General features: G+C 36.5%; 1 protein-coding gene across 1 annotated transcript in view; it reads left to right on the forward strand.

Moving 5' to 3' along the window:
* Window positions 1-21,643, forward strand: part of EPM2A (EPM2A glucan phosphatase, laforin) — a 234,122-nt gene that overhangs the window by 18,110 nt on the left and 194,369 nt on the right. The gene's annotated exons all lie outside the window — the stretch shown is intronic.

Raw genomic sequence — 21,643 nt, forward strand, 5'->3', positions numbered from 1 at the left:
ATTTGAGAGAGCACAGAGGGAGAGTGAGAAGGAGAAGCCTACTTCCTACTGAGCAGAGAGCCTTCTGCAGGACTTGATCCCAAGACCCTGGCTCAACAACCTGATCCACCCAGGCTCCTCATGATTTCTTACTTTTTCCTAACCAACAAGATAAAGGGCAAGTACTAGGATGGAAGACAGTATCTGTATTCACTTTTATCTGCTGCCTCCTTTGCTAGAACTGCATGTCTTTCTCTCTTGAGAGTGGACTCTTGCTTGTTCGCTCTCTCCCTCTCCCTCTTTTTCTCTCTCTCACCCTCTATTTTCATTAATTTAATAACTACAGCCTCCATTGTCACCTTTTATATAATTTTCTCTCTTTCTTCCCCTCTCTTCGTCTCTCTGCAATTGCCTTTTGAGACTCACAGATCCCTTACAGTAGAGGTTCCCAGAATGTGGTCCCTGAGCCAGTAGCATCAGCATCACCCTGGAATTTGTTAGAAATGCAGATTCTTGGGTCTCTCTATAGACTTAACCAGAAACTTGGGGTGGAAAACAGTAATCTGCTTTAACAAAGGACTTTAACAAAGGACTTCAGGGGATTCTCACAGTATGAGAACTTAGAGAAGAGCCTAGGACATGCCAGTCCTCCTGAATGGTGTGGTATTGGAGTGGCTATGTATATACACACATGTATATTACAAAATTAAGAGTAGTGGTAATTTATGAATGGTTATGATGTATGTTGTCTCAGTCTTACAGTTATATGACAAAATACATTGGGTACCATGGTGGCTGGACATTTTTTTAAAAACTAGCATTTACTAGGATTTAAAATTTACTGTTATTACTAGCATTTCATTTGCATTTCTTCTGTTCAAAGTGAATTTCAGTACAACTTATAGTTCATTAGCATTAAGCTTTAGATTAGCCGTCGTTCTCACTCTTGTTGAATGGTTGTAGAGTCATGTGAACATAATAGATTTCTAGGATAAAAAGAGTAGAAGTACACAAACACTGGGTTAAATCCCTACAAAAATATTTGTAAGAATCCTTCCAACTCAACCTAAAGGTTAAGTTTCTGGCTTGTCAGAAGTATATAAGTATATAATCTTTTTTGGTCTTTGACCCTGTGCTACATATCCTATCAATATAGTTGCTATTATTAACTATCCCCTGACAATGGATATTGAGATCTTAGCAACTTTGAAGATAATGAAATTTTCAACAAAACGTACATATCCCTTGAAAATACGGTAGCTTATATTACTATATTGATAACATATTGTTAACCCCTAGCAATCTAAATGTAGTTTTTGGCATTTAGAAGCAAAATAGATTTCTTCATACATTGCATCCCAACCTAAAAAGACATAGGACTTATTAATTTTAAAAATTTCCCAATAGTTATACAAACATTAAATAATGTGTTTCATGCATGTCACACCATATTAGAATGTGATGTGACCTAGGACCTCCAGAGGCGGATGTTCAGAATTGCAGTAGAAGAAAACAATTGGCCCTCATTCTCTCAGTAAACTGGATGAAGTCTTTTGTTGGAAAGAATTTCACTGATAAGTGTCCGGCTGGTTGTCTACTGCTGTAAGTAGTTTCACTTAACACACTTCTGAGACCTAGAAAGTAAGAGAATATTAGTTATCCCTTTAAAGAAAATCAACTTGTCAATGACTCATCCACTGTATTTAATGTAATTCAGTGATGGGTTTAGTTAGGTTTTGATCTAAATCTGAATTTCAAATAAGTTTTGAGGTATGTTAGTAAGGATAGACCAACTTTAGTAAACTTAGTTCTAAATAAAAGAAGACAGATGGTTTCTTCCTAGCGTCACCTTTTATGTAATTATTTTCTTTGATTTAAAAGATCAAAGTTAGTTCAAAAGATAAAAGCTCCTATTTTAATGATGAAAAAACTGAGGCACTCAACACTGAGGTACTGATGACTGGGGGTATTTCAGAGAAATGTTCACTTTTCTAGTTTACTAATGAAAGAGAAGGGACAGTTAGATATAAGGAAATTACTTTGGAGAATATTGTTGCCTACAATACTTGATTCCTAATATGTATTTTAGAAAGAAATATTAGGTAATATCAAGAGGGAAAAAGGTAGAAATAAATTAAGTATGAATGTTGTTCTGAAAATCCTTAGTAAAACCTGGGTCTTTTGCTGAGTTTTTACAATTATTTTTTTGTATCTGTGATTGATAAAATTCTATAAATTTATTGTTTATTACATATATTTATTTGCATATATAATCTTCATATATTGGCTAAGTAGATTTTGATATATCTTGAGATAAGTTAATAGAGATACATCTTCAGGTGCTTTTTTTGTATCTTAGAACATTTCAGAACTGACATTTTGTATTCAGAATGCTTGACATTCAAATGTGTTATTTGGGGATTGACTTTTCATTAATAACTACACAGAAATAGGTTATCAAGATGCTTCATGAAATGTGCTCTATAGAAATACAGTAAAAGGTCATTGATATGAATCTCCTGTTTTTTGTTTTTTGTTTTTTTCTTTTTGACATGCTGGTCTGAGTATTGTTCATTATGAAGAAAAGCATTTCTGAAGCAAAACTAACAACATAAGTATGTTTCTTTTCACTAACACCAAAGATTTTAAGCATCCCCTAACTCATTTTTTTAATCTATTTGCATGCAAGTATTGTGACAGGAAATGGTTCTTCAATACATAGCTAGTTTAGTGGTGATAATATTGTGTGTTTGAAAGTAATAAAACACCATTTATGTTGAACTCTTTAAGACTGACCAACTCACCAAATCAAATTATCCTTTCCCAGGAAAAGCAAATTCATCAGGTTTAATTTTTATGTTTTTTTAATATAAATTGCTAGAATTATTTTTTTCTCAGACAAGATTCTTTAACAGATAAATAGGTTGATGTATGTGTTGCTTCATTCTTTGGCAAAGGAACTGACTAGAGTTAGCTTTCCCAGCCCCTTTCAGTCAAAGAGTAGCATTGTTATATTATTATTCACTGATCTAAGATAAAAACAGTAGCAATAATGTGTTACTGCTCAAAAGATTGAAGTTGAAGATAGGAGATCCTGCCCTTTACTGCCTTCCTGGAATTTTATTTTCACTGAAATCCTCTTTTCCATGTTGATTGTCATTACTTCTTTTTTATGCTATGACTTCAATTTTCTGACCTGGTGATCAAAATAACCTAGACGAAGTACACAGAGTTTTTAAAAACTTGTTCTAATCAGCATATGTTGAGTAGTTTTGGTCAGTAAGTTTAGATTTGATTAAATAACATATTCAGCTTCTTTTAAAGTCTCAGCTCACAAATTTGTAGTGATAAAAAACTGAAGTATCAGCATTCAGGTTTAACTATTTGATTCAAAGAAATCAAGCTGTTGAAATGGAAACAATCATAAGTATAACATCTGTTCCAGAGTAGAATTACCCAGTGAATAATTATGTCAAGTGGGTGCCTTTTATATCAATTGATAACTTTAAAAACTCTGACTTATATTAGAAAGATTTGAAGTAGAGAAAGGTATTGATCCCTTACAACATTCCAATAGCTTTGTGATTAAAAACTCTGACATAAAGAAATAAACTGCTTTGAATGGTTAATAATTCAGTGGAAATGAATTCTCAAGATTCTTGTGCTGCATGTAAAATGTTAAAATTATATTGTTCACTTGATCAGTGTTTAAACACCAATCAATCCTAAAAACTTGAATGCATTCTGAAAGGTAATTGCACTGACTCATTCACTTACTCGGTTGTCATTTAGATTCTAATGTATCTGTTATTCCCCTGATTTACATTAATAGTTGGTTTTTCCTTAAATGCTAAGGGATATAGTATTTCTCGAAAAATATGCTAAGTGAAAGATCCTGCCCTTTGCTGCCACAAATTGTGATTCTATTTATGTGAAATATCCAGAATAGTTAAATCCTTTGAGATTAATGGTTGCTAGGGGCTGGTGGGGAGGGGTGGGGATCGTGGGAAGTGACTGCTTAATGGGTACTGGTTTTGTTTTAGTAATGAAAATATTCTAGAACAAGATAATATTGATTATACAACATTGTGAATGTACTAAATGCCACTGAATTGTACACTTTAAAATGGTAAGTTTTATGTTATATGTATTTAACTACAATTGCAAAGTGCAAGTAATTTGCAGTTATTACAAAAGCCCAAAATTACTTTGTTCTCAAGGTTTATGAAATGCTCAAGTATGGTTTAGAATTAATTTATAGCATTAACAATGTGATGGATTTATTCAGGTAAAGGTCCTAATGAAATTCATGAATCCCATCACAGAAGTATGGCTAACAAAAGCAGAAATAAAGTTGTAATTCATCACAATTTATTTTAATACAATTTGGACTGTGAGCAATTGGCTTCCATGTCATTGTTCATATTTTACTTTTTACCTTATGATTCCTTGGGGAACTTCTCAATCACATTTTTTAAAGGTCTGTTTTTAAAATCATGCTTTGAAAAAACAATTTGTATAATTTTAAGGATCATTTTTTATAGTTTTATACTTTGTGTTCCTTTTAAAGAGCAAATACAGTGATGTATTACATAAGACTAAATTAATAAATTGAATCATTGTATACATTTTGTATTCTTTTGTATTATCTTATGGGAGAAACATTTGAATCTTGAGATTGGTAGGTACTTCAATGATCATTTAGTGTCTCATTTTCTTTTTGGAGAAATCAAAGCTTGAATTTTTCAGTACATGTGTTCGTTCAACAGGCTTTTGTTGACCACTCACACCAGGTACAGCTGAGGCTTGATTCTGGAAGGTTGTGACGTGCCTAAGTCTACACAGGGAACTGCTACTTTCTTCCCTTCCCCTCATCATCTTTCTTCACCTCCCCTTCCAAATCCTAAAATCAGGTAACTATGCTAGATACATGGACAAATGGAGAAGTTCCAGAGAAGGAAATGCTTTAGGTAGAGATTCGCTTTAAATGGTTCTTCGCATAAATCTTCCCCAAACACTTTAAAGAAATGTTCTTTTGTGCAGTAAAATACACATGATCATGAAAAATCTATTACTTAAAAGGACACAATTATTAACAATTAAGTTTACTTTCATGACTTTGGGAAGAAGTATTTTCATATTACTTTAAGCCAATTATTTTCCACTGTTTTCTAAGGAGCTGCCTTTAGAAAACTATTGATTGCATTCTTGGTTTAAAAAAAGTTAAGTTACTTTGCAAATAACTGTGCCTCTGATATGATTGGGGGCACATATGCCACTTAAGGTATGTATATGCCCCAAGTTAAATAAGTATAATAAAATTAACCAAATGAGGGGTGCCTGGGTGGCTCAGTTGGTTAAGTGTCAGACTCTTGATTTTGGCTCAGGTCATGATCTCCTGGGTCATGGAACCCTAGTCTAGTCAGGCTCCACACTCAGAAGGGAGTCTGCTTCTCTCCTCCCTCTTCCTCTGCCCCTCTGCGCACACACACTGTCTCTCTTCTGAGTAAATAAATAAATCTTAAAAAAAAAAACTTTGCAAATTAACTGAGTGAGGCTGATGGTGTGAACTAAGCTATCAGAATAAACAGTAGATGATCCTTGCGTTCTAATAGCTTTACTCATTGCAACATGGTCTAAAGTCAGAGAATGGGAGGAAGTGAAATAAATGCAATAATTCATACTATAATAATTGTGATATTTGATGATTTCTCATTAACTTGATTTTATAATATTTCTATGATAGTTGGGACTTATTGCCAAATGCATTATCTGACCCATATTTCCTTAATCATCACTTCTTATTCCATCCCCTGGAGGCTACATTTCTGTACCATTTCCCAAACGCATTATATACTTTCATGTCTCTCACCTTTACTTATCCCTTTCCTTTGCCTAGAATGTCCTCCCCTAACTTCTTTGTCTCGCAAAACTTTAGTTCATTGGTGAGGATGAACTGATGTCACCTGTTTCTTCCTAGACCATTCCAATCCACCAAGCCACTCTTGTCTATGACCTCCCTCACCCTTTTTTTGCTTATACCTCTTTTCAGTATTTATCACACTGCACTCCTATTACCTGTTTGCTGGTACCTGTACACTTATATTTTGTGGATCCCTCTAGGTAGAAACCACGTCTTAACTTGGCTTTGGATCCCTGGGCTTGGCAGAGGGCCTTACACACACAGAGATGCCTGTTGAACTAATCATGGACAATGATTAAATAATTTTTAATGCTGTTTCAGTTAGCTTTTGCTGCATAACATACCACCCCAAAACTTCATGGCTTGAAGGATGTTTAATTAATTCATGATTAGTTGGTTAGGCTCTTCTTGTCTAGCTTGACTTGGCTTGGTTGGCTCACATATCCATGGTCAGTTGATGGGTCAGCTGAAGGTTAGATGATCTAACACAGCCTTACTGACATGTCTGGCAGTTGGTGATCTTTAACTGGGGTCATGTGGATGATTAGGCTACATGTCTCTCATCATCTATCAGGCTAGTCCCGGCTTATTTACATGAGAGTAGCAAGAACAGTAAGAGAGTAAGTCGCATTGTGCAAGCCCACTCCAAATCGCTGCATGCCGTTTGATGACGTCCCATTTTCCAAAGCAGTTACATGTCCAAGTCCACATTCAAGGGGTGAAGAAATAGACTCTACCTCAATGGGAGGAGCAGCAAACTCGTTGCAAATGAGTGTGTTTATGGGAACGGGGAGAATCATGTCCACTTTAGTCTATCACAAATGCTTAGGAAAGGTCCCAATTCGGTAGATTGTCCTTCCCTCTTTAGATTTTTCTTATAGAAACCCTTGAATATTTAAAATTAGGGACAATTAAAAATCAAAAGTATCCTTTGCTTTTTCTTTCTTTTTTGCACACTGGAGAGAGTAAAAAAGTACTGAATTTTGTTCCTCAGAAAAACTTCAGAATTTCTTGAGGGAAATGGAGTTAGAATAAAAGAATCACATTCTTGAAAATCCTCTATGTTTCACTCCTCTGGGGTCAAGGGAGGATCAGGAAGTTACCAGATCTTATAGTTTCCCCATACTGGTCCACTGTGATGCAGAAATAGTGGCAAGATTTTCTCTCAAGGATGTTGGAGTAGTATGGGGTAAACATGCAAAGCATAGAGAAAAAATACCAGAGCTGGAGAGTGGAGAAAAGTTTGGGAAACTTTGGGGTCCCGAGTATCAGAGTGGTAGTAGAGATCTAGGGAAGAGAAGAAAGGCTGTTCTGAGAAATATTAATGTTGCTTATGTTGTGGAATTTGTTGATGTTCTTTGGCAGAGAAAAATAAAGCTTGGATTCTTATTCTGAAAACCCGTGGACTCATGAATCATGCTTCCTTGAATGTAACTCAGTGTAATGACAGCCACATAGAACACCAATTACATTCGGTTTACAAAATTAGAATAATATCCCTGGAGATATAACATTGATAAATTAGTAGGCTTCAGATGTATGTTTTGAATTGGGGAATTTATGACCAAAATTCATGTATGGGACTAATTCTGAGTAGCAATGCATTTGGGGCTGGAGGGGGCTTCATTCCTGAGGGCTGTCTTAGCAGCTGCAAATGGTAGGAGATGGTGTGTTGTGGGACCAGCGACTCCTGAGCAGCGGAGGTAGCAGCAGGGGGAGGATTGTGTTACAAAAGGGACTCATTATACTTGTGTTTACAGGATCTACAGTCATGGTCCATCTTTCATGGCTGATAATAGTAATTTGTGTATCCTTTTTTTGTTTTTCTTTACCACTTTTGTTAGGGGATTATGAATTTATTAATTTTTTCAAAGAACCAATTTTGTCTTTCTTAATTTTATCCCTGGTTTGTTATGTGACACTGACTTTTGCCTCTTCTCCTTATTATTTCCTTCGTTTCTACCTTGTGTTTAATTTGCTCTTTGTAAAAAAAGATTTATTTATTTATTTATTTATTTATTTGAGAGAGAGAGAGAGAGAGCACATGTGTTCACAGGCAAGTAGGGGAGGGAGCAGAAGGAAAGAATCTGAGCAGACTCCCTGCTGAATGGGAGCTTGATGTGGGACTTGCCAGATACAACAACCCTGAGATCATGACCTGAGCCAAAAGCAAGAGTGGGATGCTAAACCAAGTAAGCCACCAAGGTGCCTCTGATTTGCTCTTTTCCCAGCTTGTTATTGTGGAAACTTAGATAATTGATTTTAAACATTTTTTCTTTTGTAATATAGGCATCGAAAGATGGAAAATTCCCTCAAATCACTGCTTCAGTGGCATCCCACAAATTTTGATGTTACTTCATTATCACTTAGTTCAAAATACTTTTTCACTTCTCCTGGGATTCCTTCTTTTATTTATTTAGAAGTACGTTATTAAATTTACAAATTGGGGGAATTTTATAGATAATAGTTGCCCCTGATTTCTGATTCCATTGTGTTCAAACTTAAAACTTTTTGAAATTTATCGTGACTTTTATTTTAAGGCCCAGCATGTGGCCAATGTTGATGATAATCCGTGTGCACTTGGACAGGATGTGTATTCTGCAGTTTGGGCTGTAGCAGTGAGTAAATGTCATGCAGATGTTTTATCTTCTTACTGATTTCTTTTAGCACTTGCTCTATTAGTGATTAAGAGAGGGGTGTTTTCTTCTCCAACTGTGATTATGGATTTATTTCTGTTTTTGGTTCTATCAGTTTTTACCTCAGGTATTTTGAAGTTCATCATAGGTGTTCACTTTATTATTATGTCTTCTGATGAACCCTTTTACTTTTACGAAATGTTTTGCTTGATCTCTGGTAAAAGATAGGCTATGGAAAGGAAACTCTATGGAAAATAAATAAAACAGGAGAAAAGAATCAGGAAGGAGGGGATGAGAGGCACTTCGCAATTAAAAAAAAAAAGATCGTAGTAAGCCTCCTTAAGAAGACACCATTTGAGCAGACTTGAAGAAGTTAGCAGAGTGGCTATCTAGGGGAAGAGTGTAGGTAGCGGCAAGTACAGATGCCCCCGAGACCCAGTGTGTTAAATAGCTTCAAGGAAGGACAAGAAAACCAGTGTGGCTGGGGCAGAGTGAGTGGTGGGGAAAATAGCAGGAGAGACAAAGAGGTAATGGCAAGTAAGGAAAGGGTTAAGGTACAGGCAGAGAGGGATAGGGGGCCCCTAACTAGGCTCTGAATCTATTCCTGGCAGACAGAAGCACCAGAAGAGAATGAAACAGAGATAAGCAATAGACACCCCCCCCCCCCCGCCCCGCTCCGCCCAAGATGTGAGGGACTATTTTTCTTTGGGGGCTACAGTATGATCACAGAAAATGATCAGACCTCAAAGAAGTAAGTTCTTAAGGATGTTACCATAGTCCTTGCTCAAACCAAGATGGCCCAAGATCTCAAGGCCTCAAGCTTCCTGGTCAAGTTTTCAATAAATGACAGCCACTAAAAGCCCATTTGGGACCCCTCTCACTCTAGAGAACTTTTTCTTTCCTTTCAGCTCTCACCTTCATCTAATAAGCTTTCACTTCACTTCACCCTTTTGTGTCCATGAGATTCATTCTTCCACTCCGTGAGACAAGAACCCTACAATCCTGCAACACTGGGAGACCAGATCAAGGGCCTTGAAGGTTTTTGTGAGACTTTGGCTTTACAAGAAGTAGGGAGTCAGTTCATGGCTTTGAGTCCGACTTACTCCATGCTCTAATGTCCTTTTAAAGGGATCATTCTGGCTGTATTGAGTCTAGGTTATAGTGGAGCAAGGAATAGAAACAAGATGAACACAGGGAGAAAAAGGAGGAGCAAACCAGAAAACAGTCTTTTAACTATAGACAGCACACCGGGGTTTGCTGACGGGGGGTTGGGCTGGGTGATGGGCTAAATGGGTGATTGGTCAAGGAGGGCGCTTGTGATGAGCACTAAATTCTACTCTTGAAACTAATATTATACTGTTGGCTAACTTAGTGAAATTTAAATAAAACCTTGGGAAAAAAATAGGTGTTGTGATAGTTGTGTCTGTGGCTCTCAGTAAAGGACACTGCATCTTTGGTCGAATGTGATAGAGGCACTGAGGGGAATTTTTTTTTTTAAGTTATTTATTTATTCATTTGAGAGAGTGAGAGAGCAAGCGGGGCCGATGGGGTGGGGAATGGGCAAAGGGAGAGGGAGAAACAGGCCTCCGGCTGAGCAGAGATGCAGGGCTGGATCCCAGGACCCTGAGATCATGATCTGAGCTGAAGGCAGACGCTTAACTGACTGAGCCACACAGGCGCCCCGTAAATTAAGTGAATTCTTTAGCTAGTAACAAAGATGTCTGATAATATTTGTAAGATTGCCTTAAAATCCATGCAGATTATACTACCAAAAGGATAATGGGATTTATAAAGCATCAGTCTCCCTCATGTGGTTCAGAGAAAATACATCATGCATAATGTAGGTATATTCGTGGGAAGTTTTGGAAATGAACACCATAAAATACATGTTGTTAATGTGAGATCGTGAGATAAACCCGCCATTCTAACAAGTAGATGTTTTAAAATATTAAAAAGTAGTACATGTTAAGTCTAGGAAAATAGATAATATAGATAAAAGTGAGAAATATTAACATCAAATTTCTATCACCCAACAGTAATCATACTTAACATTTTCATTTTTATATTTCTAGATTTTTCCTAACCATATTTTTTACCCACATGATACTATACTGTAATTATTATTTTGTGATTTCTATTTTCTATTGCCGTAAATTTTTGACCCACCTATACCCAGGCCATATTCAATAATACCCAATTCTGCAAAATGTTCTTTATAGTTGCTTTGTCCCATGCAGTATCTAATCTAAGCCCACATAGTACATCTGGTTGTTATATATTGTAAGTGTCTTTTTAAACTAGCACTATCCTTTTTTATGACACTGACTTACTGAAAAATCCCGACCAGATTTCTGTGAAAATCATCTGCTGCCTTTGTCTGATTACTTCCTCGTTTAGCTTTTTCCTGCATCCTTTGTATTACCTGAAAATTGAAAGTTAGATTGAGTTAACCATTTCTGACTAGACTATATCTTAGCAGGTATTATATTTATGATGCCTCCAGTACTTTTAAAGCATATGATGACAATTATCATGAATTATCATGAAAAATTACCATAAAGATAATTCAAATCTCTCATTTAGTCATCAGATTCAATTCTATATTCATGAAATTCTTTACCAAAGCAACCCAGGAAAAGTGAAAGATCAATTTGAATTTTATATCCTTTGCTCTTCTTTTCTTTCTTTCTAATGGATGCATGTGAACAATGAAATTGTACAACTGAAGAGCATCAGGAAGGAAAGAAGGAAAGCAAGGGATCTTTTCATTTACAAACTATGTAATATATGCTGTTAGATCATAAATTTATTTCATTATTTAAGATTTCAAAATATGAGAGTGACAATATTGAGAATGTTAGAGTAAGGACCTCAAATATCCTCTTCTCCGTAAGAATAATGAAAATACTGGCAATATAGTCAAAATTTCCTCCCCCACCCTGAACACAGGAAATTAACCAAAGACTTGCAACAATCCAGGTAATATGTATTCAAGAAAAATGGCTGAATCTCAGTAGGAACAGCAAGCTTGTGACATCGTCCTCTCTTAAACTTCATGGAAATCTTGAAAACCAAGAGCTTATAATTATGGTGCAAACCAGCAGCTAGCAGCAACGGGAGGAGGCAGAATGGGTTTGGAGGTATTTCAAAGTCCCTTTCTCAGAGAAATGTAATTATTTAACTTATCTGGCAGTTCCCTGGCAAATTCCACTTGCAATGCGTATCTTTATTTGATCTGAATGAGAGATCCCCCAATGTGAACAACCTTCATCCAAGGGCATTTATTGGAAATAACCAGTGATAGTTTAACTTTGTAGCTATGTGAGGCTGTGATAATAGCTGGGGCAAACAATAATCTAATGAAAATATTTAAAAGGAAAGGCTGAGAAATGCTATGTCCATGGAGGGGTTTTGCAAAGCTCTGATATATTATTGGGAATCTATAAGGTCGGTTCAACATAAAATTATTTCATGTGATACACGATATTAACAGAATAAAGGACAAAACTCACATAATTAACTCAATAGCCGTAGAAAAGCATGTGACAAAATCCAACACTCTTTCATGATAAAACTACCCATTAAGGCGCCCCTGAGTGGCTCAGTCATTAAGCATCTGCCTTCAATTCAGGTCAAGTCTCAGGGTCCTGAGATAGAGTCCCCAGTCAGGCTCCCTGCTCAGCGGGAAGCCTGCCTTTCCCCCTCTTACTCCCCCTGCTTGTGTTCCCTCTCTCTGTCTCTTTCTCTGTCAAATAATTCAATAAAATCTTAAAAAAACAAAACACAACTCATCAAACAAAGAATTGAAAGGAATTTTCTCAACCTGTTAAAGGGTGTATACAGAAAATCCACGTCTACCATTAAACTTAATGGCAAAGACTAAAAGCTTTTCTCCTAAGTTCAGGGACAAAACAAGAATGACTCTTCTCACCATTTCTATTCAACATTGTATTAGTGGACTTACCAGAAAAATTAGGGGAAAAAAATTAAAAAGTTAAAAAATAAGTTAAAAAAAAGAATTTGAAAGGAGTAAGTAGAATTCTCTATTTGCAGACTGATAGATCTATTATATAAAAAATTCTAAGGAGTGTACTACAGAACTATTAGAACGAATGAATGAGTTCACCAGGTTTGCAGAATAAATCATCGATTTACTTCAATTAAGTAAATTGAATAAAAATTTTAAAAATCAATTGTATTTCTATAAGTGGCAACAAACAATCTGAAAATAAAATTAAGAAATCAGTTAAATTTATAGTAGCATTAAAATAAAAAAAATACTTAAGAATATACTTAACCCACTATAGAGTATTATGCCTCCATCAGAAAGGATGAATACCCAACTTTTGTAGCAACATGGACGGGACTGGAAGAGATTATGCTGAGTGAATAAGTCAAGCAGAGAGAGTCAATATGATAATTGACATGGAGGACATGGGGAGTTAGAGAGGAGAAGGGAGTTGGGGAAATTGGAAGGGGAGGTGAGTCATGAGAGACTATGGACGCTGAAAAACAATCTGAGGGGTTTGAAGTGGCGGGGGGGTGGGAGGTTGGGGTACCAAGTGGTGGGTATTAGAGAGGGCACGGATTGCATGGAGCACTGGGTGTGATGTAAAAATAATGAATACTGTTACGCTGAAAATAAATAAAAAATAAATTAAAAAAATAAAGTAAAACATAAATGAGGTGTAGAACAAGTGTTAGCAAACTTTTTCTGCAAAACACAAGATAGTAAATAATTAAAGCTTAGCAGGTCATATGGTTTCATATGGCCACAGCTACTCAACTCTGCCATTGTAGCATGGAAATGGCCATAAACAAAACTTAAACAAATGAGTGTGCCTTGTTCTAATAAAACTTTATTTACAAAAGAAAAGAATAAACTTAACCAAAGAAATTCAGACTACATGCTAAAAGCTACAAAATATTGTTAAAAGAAATTGAAGAACATCTAAATAAACAGAAAAACATCCTATGAAGACTTAATATTGTTAAGATGGCAGTCGTCCCCAGATTGATCTATATAATCAATAGAATTCCTATCAAATCTCCAAAATGTATTTTTTACAGAAATTGACAAGCTGATCCTAACATTCATATGGAGATGCCAAAACAATATAGCTGAAACAGTCTGGAAAAAGAACAGAGTTTTTTCTCACCTTTTCCACTTTTCAAGCTTACTATAAACCTGTTAATCAAGACACTATAGTACCAACCTAAAGATAGACATATAAATCAGTACAAGTGAGAGTCCAGAAATCAACTTTTACATGTATAAATTTTCAACAAGCATGCTTTAAAAAAAAAAACAATAGTTTTTTCAATAAATGGTTTTGGAACAACTGGATATTCACATAGTAGAGAAGGATGTTAGACACCTTCCTTATACTACACATAAAAATTCACTCAAAATGGACCAATAATCTAAATAAAAGAGCTAAACTATTTTTTTCTAAATATAAGAGCTAAATATAATTTAGCTCTTATATTTATATATATTTATATAAATATTTGTGATTTTGGATTAGGCAATGCTTTCTTATATATGACATCAAAAACTCAAGCCACAAAATTAAAAACATACATTTTTTTTGACTTCATCAAAATTTAAAAAATTTTCATCTCTTATTTTAACATTCTAGAAGCCAAACATTTTAAAATTATTAAGCCATCCTTTGCTAGCACTAAATTTTCCAGCTTTAGATTCTTCAATTTACTTTTACTTAACCTTGTCATATATTGACAAGGTATCATCCAAAGATGATACACAAACGGCCGGTAGCACATAGAAAGCTGCTCAAAATTCTTAGTCATGAGGCACCTGGGTGGCTCAGTCGTTAAGCATCTGCCTTCGGCTCAGGTCATGAGCCCAGGGTCCTGGGGTCGAGTCCCACATTGGGCTCTCTGCTTGGTGAGAGGCCTGCTTCACCCTCTCTAACTCTCCCTGCTTGTGTTCCTCTCTTGTTGTGTCTCTCTCTATCAGATAAATAAATAAACTCTTTTAAAAAAATCCTTAGTCATTAGGGATATGCAAATCAAAACCACAATAAGATAGCTCTTTGCACCCACTAGGATAGCTATAATTAAAAAGTAGAAAAGTAACGAGCATTGGCTCTTTTCAAGAAATTGGAAGACTCATACATTGCTGATGTGAATGGAAAATGCTGCAGGCACTCACAACTGGTAAAACTCTGTCTTAATTTTAATTTTTTAAAAGATTTTCATTTTTAAAAGTTAAAAAGTAGAGCTACTGTACCACCTAGTAATTCTACTCCTAAGCATTTATACCTGAGAGCATCGTGAACATATGGTTACACAAAAACTTGCACACAGATGTTCATGGGAGCTTTATTTGTATTTGCCAAAAAAGGAGAAACAACGCAAATGTCTGTCAATGAGAGAGGGAGAGGCAGAATATGGTATATCCATACAATGAAATGTTTTTTGGCGATAAAAAGGAATGAATTACTAATACATTCTAAGACTTGGTTGCACCTTGAAACATTGTGTTACGTGAGAGAAGCCACTCATGGGGCCACATACTGTATTAGTCCATTTACACGAAATGTCTGGAATAAGCAAATGCATACGGAAGGAAAGTTTATTAGTTGTTTCTAAGGGCTGAGGTAAGAAAGGGTGGGGGAGTTACTATTTATGGGTATTGGGTTTGGAGGATAGTGAAAATGCTTTGTGAATACACTATAAAGCAGCGAATTTTACATTTAAAAAGAATGAATTCTATGGCACACCCTACAAATACGTCTCAATTTAAATGCTCCAATATGGGGTACCTGGGTAGCTCAGTCGGTTAAGCATCAGACTCTTGATTTCAGCTCAGGTCATGATCTCAGGGTCATGAGATCGAGCCCCATGTCTGGCTTCCTGCTGGGCATGGATCTGTTTGGGATTCTCTCTCTCCCTCTGCCTTCCCACACTTTCTCTCTCTCAAAAATAAAAACTAAAATATCCAGTGTGTAAAATTCACAGAATTTAATATTGTTCATTTAAAAAGAGTTTTGAAAATTTCACCCGGACCTTGTATTGTCTGCTTTTCATTTGATCATCAACACTGTGTGTTGTTACAAACAGAAATGTTCAGAGCATGAATCTCATTTGCGTGCGGCAAGGTTGATCTACCACTCATAATTTCCTCATTTATCCTTGCCTTTATCTGCATGAAAAATTTACCCACGTGCAAAATTAAAAATAAAACCGATTGTAACATCACAGCACATAAGCACTTTCAATAACTCATTAATCCTGCAAAGGAAAAGGCTCAGCAGCCATTGTCACCCAATAATGAGTGTGGCACAGAAATGGACTTGGGCTATTTACCATTCCCTTCATGTTAACTCTAACATCCTCTCCATTCTTGCTCACTCAACCAAACATTTCTGCAAAGCCAGTGAGGGGGAGTGATGTTTGTACAGGGATGAACTTTAAGCACTGTGTTCCTGTCAAACTTCGGATCTTTGACACTAACAGAAATTATTATAAGAGACACCAGAGTTGAGAGCTTGAGAACAATGCAAGTCATGGGTTACTGAATATTAGCCTCCTAACATAGCCTCCTAAAATTAGTATCTCTTCTTTGGATGTATTTGTATTGCCACGCTACCATGATTCAGCTCTCTGTGACCTTCGCTCAATGCTTTCTTGAAGTTGCAGTTGCCACCTTAGGGAGTTAAAGGTTGGCCTTAGGAAGTCCTGATATCAAAGATTGTGTGGGGACTTAGAGCTCATTGTTCTCATTGCCTGCCGTCAGGGTGCTGATAAGACTGAATGCCAAAAAAGAATTTTTTAGACAAAACGCTAAAAGGAATGCAGAGCCACCCAGCCACTCTGTGTTGTGATCCCCTTAGTGGGAATGTGCTCCATTGAACAGCACTTGGTGCTCTGTACATTCAAATTCTATCTCCATACTGACTTTCCCTCGGTGTGGAAATATGATTATCTTCTCCATCTAATGTTAAACAGAAACCCCCACCGGTGCTTCACTGCCCTCCTCACTTCCATCTGTCCCATCCTATCTCTCAACTCTTTCTGTTGAGTCTTTTGAAAGAGCGGTTGGTTCTCACTCTGCCCTAGCTCAGGTCTTATTCATTAAGCACCTTGAACAATTTGATTTCCCTTCCACACAGGCAAATAAATCATGTTCAGCAATAACCTTTTGGATTATCAATTCCATTAGGATATTTTCATGTTCTCATCTTACTCCAACTTGACACTTGAAACTCTTGCTCCTATATCTCTCCTCTACTACACCCTCCTACTTTTCCTTGTATTTATTTTGGTTGCTCCTAGCTAGACTTCTTAAGTGCATGGACCACATCTTATTGGTCTTCCTATTATCAAACTTAGTGTATCAGACAGAACAAACACACAAATATTTGTCAAATAAGTGAATAAATGCTCCTTCTCCATCTCAAGGTTCTTCTCTAATACCAGTGGACATCAGAGCTTCGTCCTTGGTCATCTTCTTCACACACATTCTGCCCATATAAACGGATAATCCCGTTTACTTTTCACCTTCAGGTATACCAGATTTGGTAGCTCCTAAATTTAAACCTCTTCTAAACTCCAAGTGATTGACCCAGTTGTCTTCCAGTTAATGTCTCCTGGATGGCCTGCAAATATCAGAGTTCAACATGTACAAAGCCTTCCTCATCTGTCTTATGAAAAGCATGCCTTAATAAGAGGGTTGATCAGCTGTTAGCAGCAGAGATGTTGAGACCCTTTGTTCCCGTTAGTTGTTCCCTAGGTGTGAGTGCTTTTGTTCCTTTAGTTCTCAAAGAGAAACCTTGATGAGAGAAAATTTTTTCTTACCAATAGACTGCTGCTTTTTTTATAGTATAACCTGAATGGCTCTCTGAATGTTTTCTCTCTGCCAAAGCCTTAGATTCTCTCTTTGATTGTTCTAGTTTGGGATGGACTAGAGACTGAAGGAATTAGTGGGAAGCAACAGTGTGCGCGTGTACGCGCCTGTGTGTGTGTGTGTGTGTGTGTGTGTGTGTGTGTATGAGTCCCATTACATGAAGAAATTTGTTAAGAAAAAAAGACAGAAAAAATCCATTTTGCTACTTATATAAAATAAACACCTTTAAAAATATTTTTATTTATCTGGAGATAGATATTGAGCATCAAAAAATTTAAAAATCTTTCAAGCATGAATGTTATTACATTTTATACCTAAAATCCCATAACTAGCTGACAATTGACAGTTACTAAATAATTTCATTTTCTTTTTTTTTTTAAGATTTTTATTTATTTATTTATTTGACAGAGATTACAAGTCAGCAGAGAGGCAGGCAGAGAGAGAGAGAGAGAGGAGGAAACAGGCTCCCCACTGAGCAGAGAGCCCGATGTGGTGCTTGATCCCAGGACCCTGGGATCATGACCTAAGCCGAAGGCAGATGCTTTATCCCACTGAGCCACCCAGATGCCCCTAATTTCATTTAATACAACCAATTCAGTTGCATGTCATTGACCTATCTGCTTGTCTAGAATTGCCTTAAATATTGATTACAAATAATGACTGGTCTAATACTAATATACTCAAAGTTTTTACCACTTACTTGTTTAATCAAAAGGTAAATTTGGAAACAAGATGGGATCAGAAGGGAGGCAAACCATAAGAGACTCTTAATCTTACAAAACAAACTGAGGGTTGCTGGTGGCGGGTGAGGGGTTGGGAGAGGGTGGTTGGGTTATGGACATTGGGGAAGATATGTGCTATGGTAAGTGCTGTGAAGTGTAAACCTGGCGATTCACAGACCTGTACCCCGGGGCTAATAATACATTATATGTTAATCAAAAAATAAAAATAAATAAATAAATAAATAAATATATATATATATATATATATATAGAGAGAGAGAGAGAGAGAGAGAGAGAGAGAAGGTAAGTTTGTTCAGGGTCGTCTGGGTGGCTTAGGCAGTTAAACTTCTGATTCTTGGTTTCAGCTCAGATCATGATCTCATGTGTCCTGGAATTGAGCCCTCTGTGGGGCTCTGTGCTCGGTGGGGAATCTGCTTGAAAGATTCTCTCCCTCTGCCCCTCCCTCTGCTTTCTCTCTCGCTCACTGACTCACTCAATAAATAAATCTTTTAAAAAAGTAAATCTGTTCACAGTTTATAGATTTGTATAATGTATAGTTCAAATATGTCATTGGACCTAGAGTATTTTACTAGTTATGGCATTTTAATTTATCCAATGGCTTTTTGCTTGGATACTAAACCATCGAAATGTTAAAAATGAACAGATTAGTAATTATATGGCCACATTTATTTAATGTGAAATATATGTATAATAATGCAAAAGATGGTTATGTAATCAAGAAGTCAAGAGCAATGAAGAACATGAGTCTTATACTGGGATTCAGCATCTATTCATCTGCTGTGAGCTAGACAGTACAGGTACCGTGTAACTGTCGCTGCCCCTATAGTAAAGATGATACAGCTGAGTCAACATGACAGAAGCTGAGGATTCTGTAGGAGAATTCATGAGTAAGTAGTACTCCCCAAAGTACTTCAAAAGTATCATCCAGGGCGCCTGGGTGGCTCAGTGGGTTAATCCTCTGCCTTTGGCTCAGGTCATGATCAGGTCAGGTCAGGTCCTGGGATTGAGCCCGGCATCGGGCTCTCTTGTTCAGCAGGGAACCTGCTTCCCCACCCCCCTGCCTCTCTGCCTACTTGTGATCTCTGTCTGTCAAATAAATAAATAAAATCTTAAAAAAAAAAAAAGTATTCATCCATTCTCTGGCTTCCATTTTTGCTATGAGGAAACAGCTGTCAGTCTAGTTATTTTTCCTTTGTATATTACCTTTTTTTTTTTCTCTCTGCCTGCTTTTAGGATAAACTCTTGGTCACTGGTGTTCTTTGTTTTCATTATGATAGATCCAGCTATGCATTATTTTTTGTCCCATTTGGGATTCATCATCATTCTTGAATCTGAAGATTTATATTTCTCAAGAAGACATACTGTAAGTCATATCAAAGAAATGTGAACAGTAAATAGAAGGAGATAGAGAAAGAGAGGTTTAGTTAGTTTGTTTCAAGATGAGAGAAATAGTAATATAAGTGTTACTGATGTATCTGATCCAGGAAAGAAAGAGAAATTGGTGGCTCGGTGGGGGAAGCTACTCATGCCCTTGAGTAGCTGAGAGGAACTGAGATCATGCGGAGTTGGAGTTAGCCTTAGCCAGGAGGACTGACATGTACTGTGAGAGAGGGAAGGCAGAGTGTATGAATCCACATATATTTTATTGGGTAGAAAAGGGAGAAGCAATAGCATCTAGTACTTTTCCTTTATTTGTATACTTTCAATCAAAATTTCTTCAAATTGGCTTTTTTATCTGTTGCTATGTAAGTCGACATGAAAGAGCAATTTGTGTCAGAAACTCGTAGGGAGTTTAGAAAAATGACACTTGTCTTGAGTCCTCGTTCTCAATCATGGGTGGTATGACACCCTGGGGGACATCTGGTGACATCTGGAGACATTTTGGTTGACACAACTGCAGATGTGCTACTGGTATCTAGGGGGTAGAAGCCACAGATGCTGCTAAACTTCCTACAAAGCACAGAAAAGCCCCACAAAATAATTATGTGGCCCCAGAGGTCGATAATGCTGAGGCAGAGAATAGCGCTGGTGTGGAGCAGTGGTGAACAAGCTTTTCTGGAAAGGGTAAGGTAGTAAACATTTCAGGCTTGGAGGCACGTTGGTTTCTGCTGCATGTCCTCAACAATGCCAGGTTAGTGTGAAAGTACATGAGGGCAATATGCAAATGAGTGAACCTTCCTGCGTTCTAACAAACAACATTTTCAAAAGCAGGTGAGTGTCCCATTGACTATTTTCCTAACCCACGATCTAGTAGAAGTTTTTACTTCTGCTGCAAAACCTAAAACATAGAAGCAAAGTTTACACTAATCTTCACTGGCAACAACGATGAAAAGCTCTGCATTCCTGATGATGTTGGTGCTGTGATAAGTTGGCCATGTGCCTAGTTGGTGCTTAGTGAATGTTTTCAAATCCAGAAAATTATAAGTTGGTAAGTCACCTGTTTATTTCAGACATTAAATATCTTCCTATCACTATTTTTTTCCCCTGAGATGATCTCCTAGTAGCCACTGGTCCTATCCACATCCTTGTGATTTGGGGATTCTCGTGTCTGCTTTTCTCCCTGACTACAGGGATATCTCTCCTCTATCCCCAGACACATTAGTTTCTCTCTCTCTCTCTCTCTCTCACACACACACACACACACACACACACCACACACAGCCGAACTACACTGAAAGGTGTTTATTTATTATTGACCTCATTACTCATCTAATGGTTTATTTTTCTTCTGATATAATTAGCACATTCATACATACTAAACAGATACAGTTTTTCATTTTATTGAAAAAGACTCACTATTCCTTTGAGGACTTGCCAATTCCAAGCATTATGATATTATAGTTTAACCAAATCTTTAAGTCATTCAGAATCAAATCTTCACTGATCAGACATTGAAATACATTCTTTATAGAACTATAAAATTAAATTTACTTTATTATTTTACAATTTTCAAAAATCAAGAAAAATGCTACCTTTCATCTTTTTTCAAAGTTGTATAAGTTTCATAGAAATCTATCATTCTTGATTTTGAGACACTAAGTTAGAATTATTGTCCAGAGTTTTCTTCCTATGTTATCTTTAACTTAGCTAGCAATAAAAGAATCACATCTAAATAGTGAGTAGAAAAGTTATCTTGACATTTTTAATATTTTGCACTGAAGATATGGCTTGTATTGTTTGGGAACTTATATGTAATTCAAAAGTTGAAAACTTTTTCCCTCATACCACAGTAATTAGCTTTGTATTTATTCTCAGCAAGACTAAAGTTCATAATACATATAGATCTTTAAAGTATGACTTTTTTCCTAATAAAGGATCACTTTTAATGTACTGTGAAGGAAGAAATGCAGCTAACATGGTTCAAACATTTCAAAAGAATTTGCCAGAAGTTAAAAACTAAGATAATAAAAGAAGGTAGGCCAGAGAGTGAGAAGATTAGAGGAAAATAATGATTAACTTATGGAAATTAGATGGAAGAGTAAAATAG

This window comes from Mustela nivalis (genome assembly GCF_964662115.1).
Source record: "Mustela nivalis genome assembly, chromosome: 5".
In the NCBI taxonomy this organism is placed as follows: domain Eukaryota; kingdom Metazoa; phylum Chordata; class Mammalia; order Carnivora; family Mustelidae; genus Mustela; species Mustela nivalis.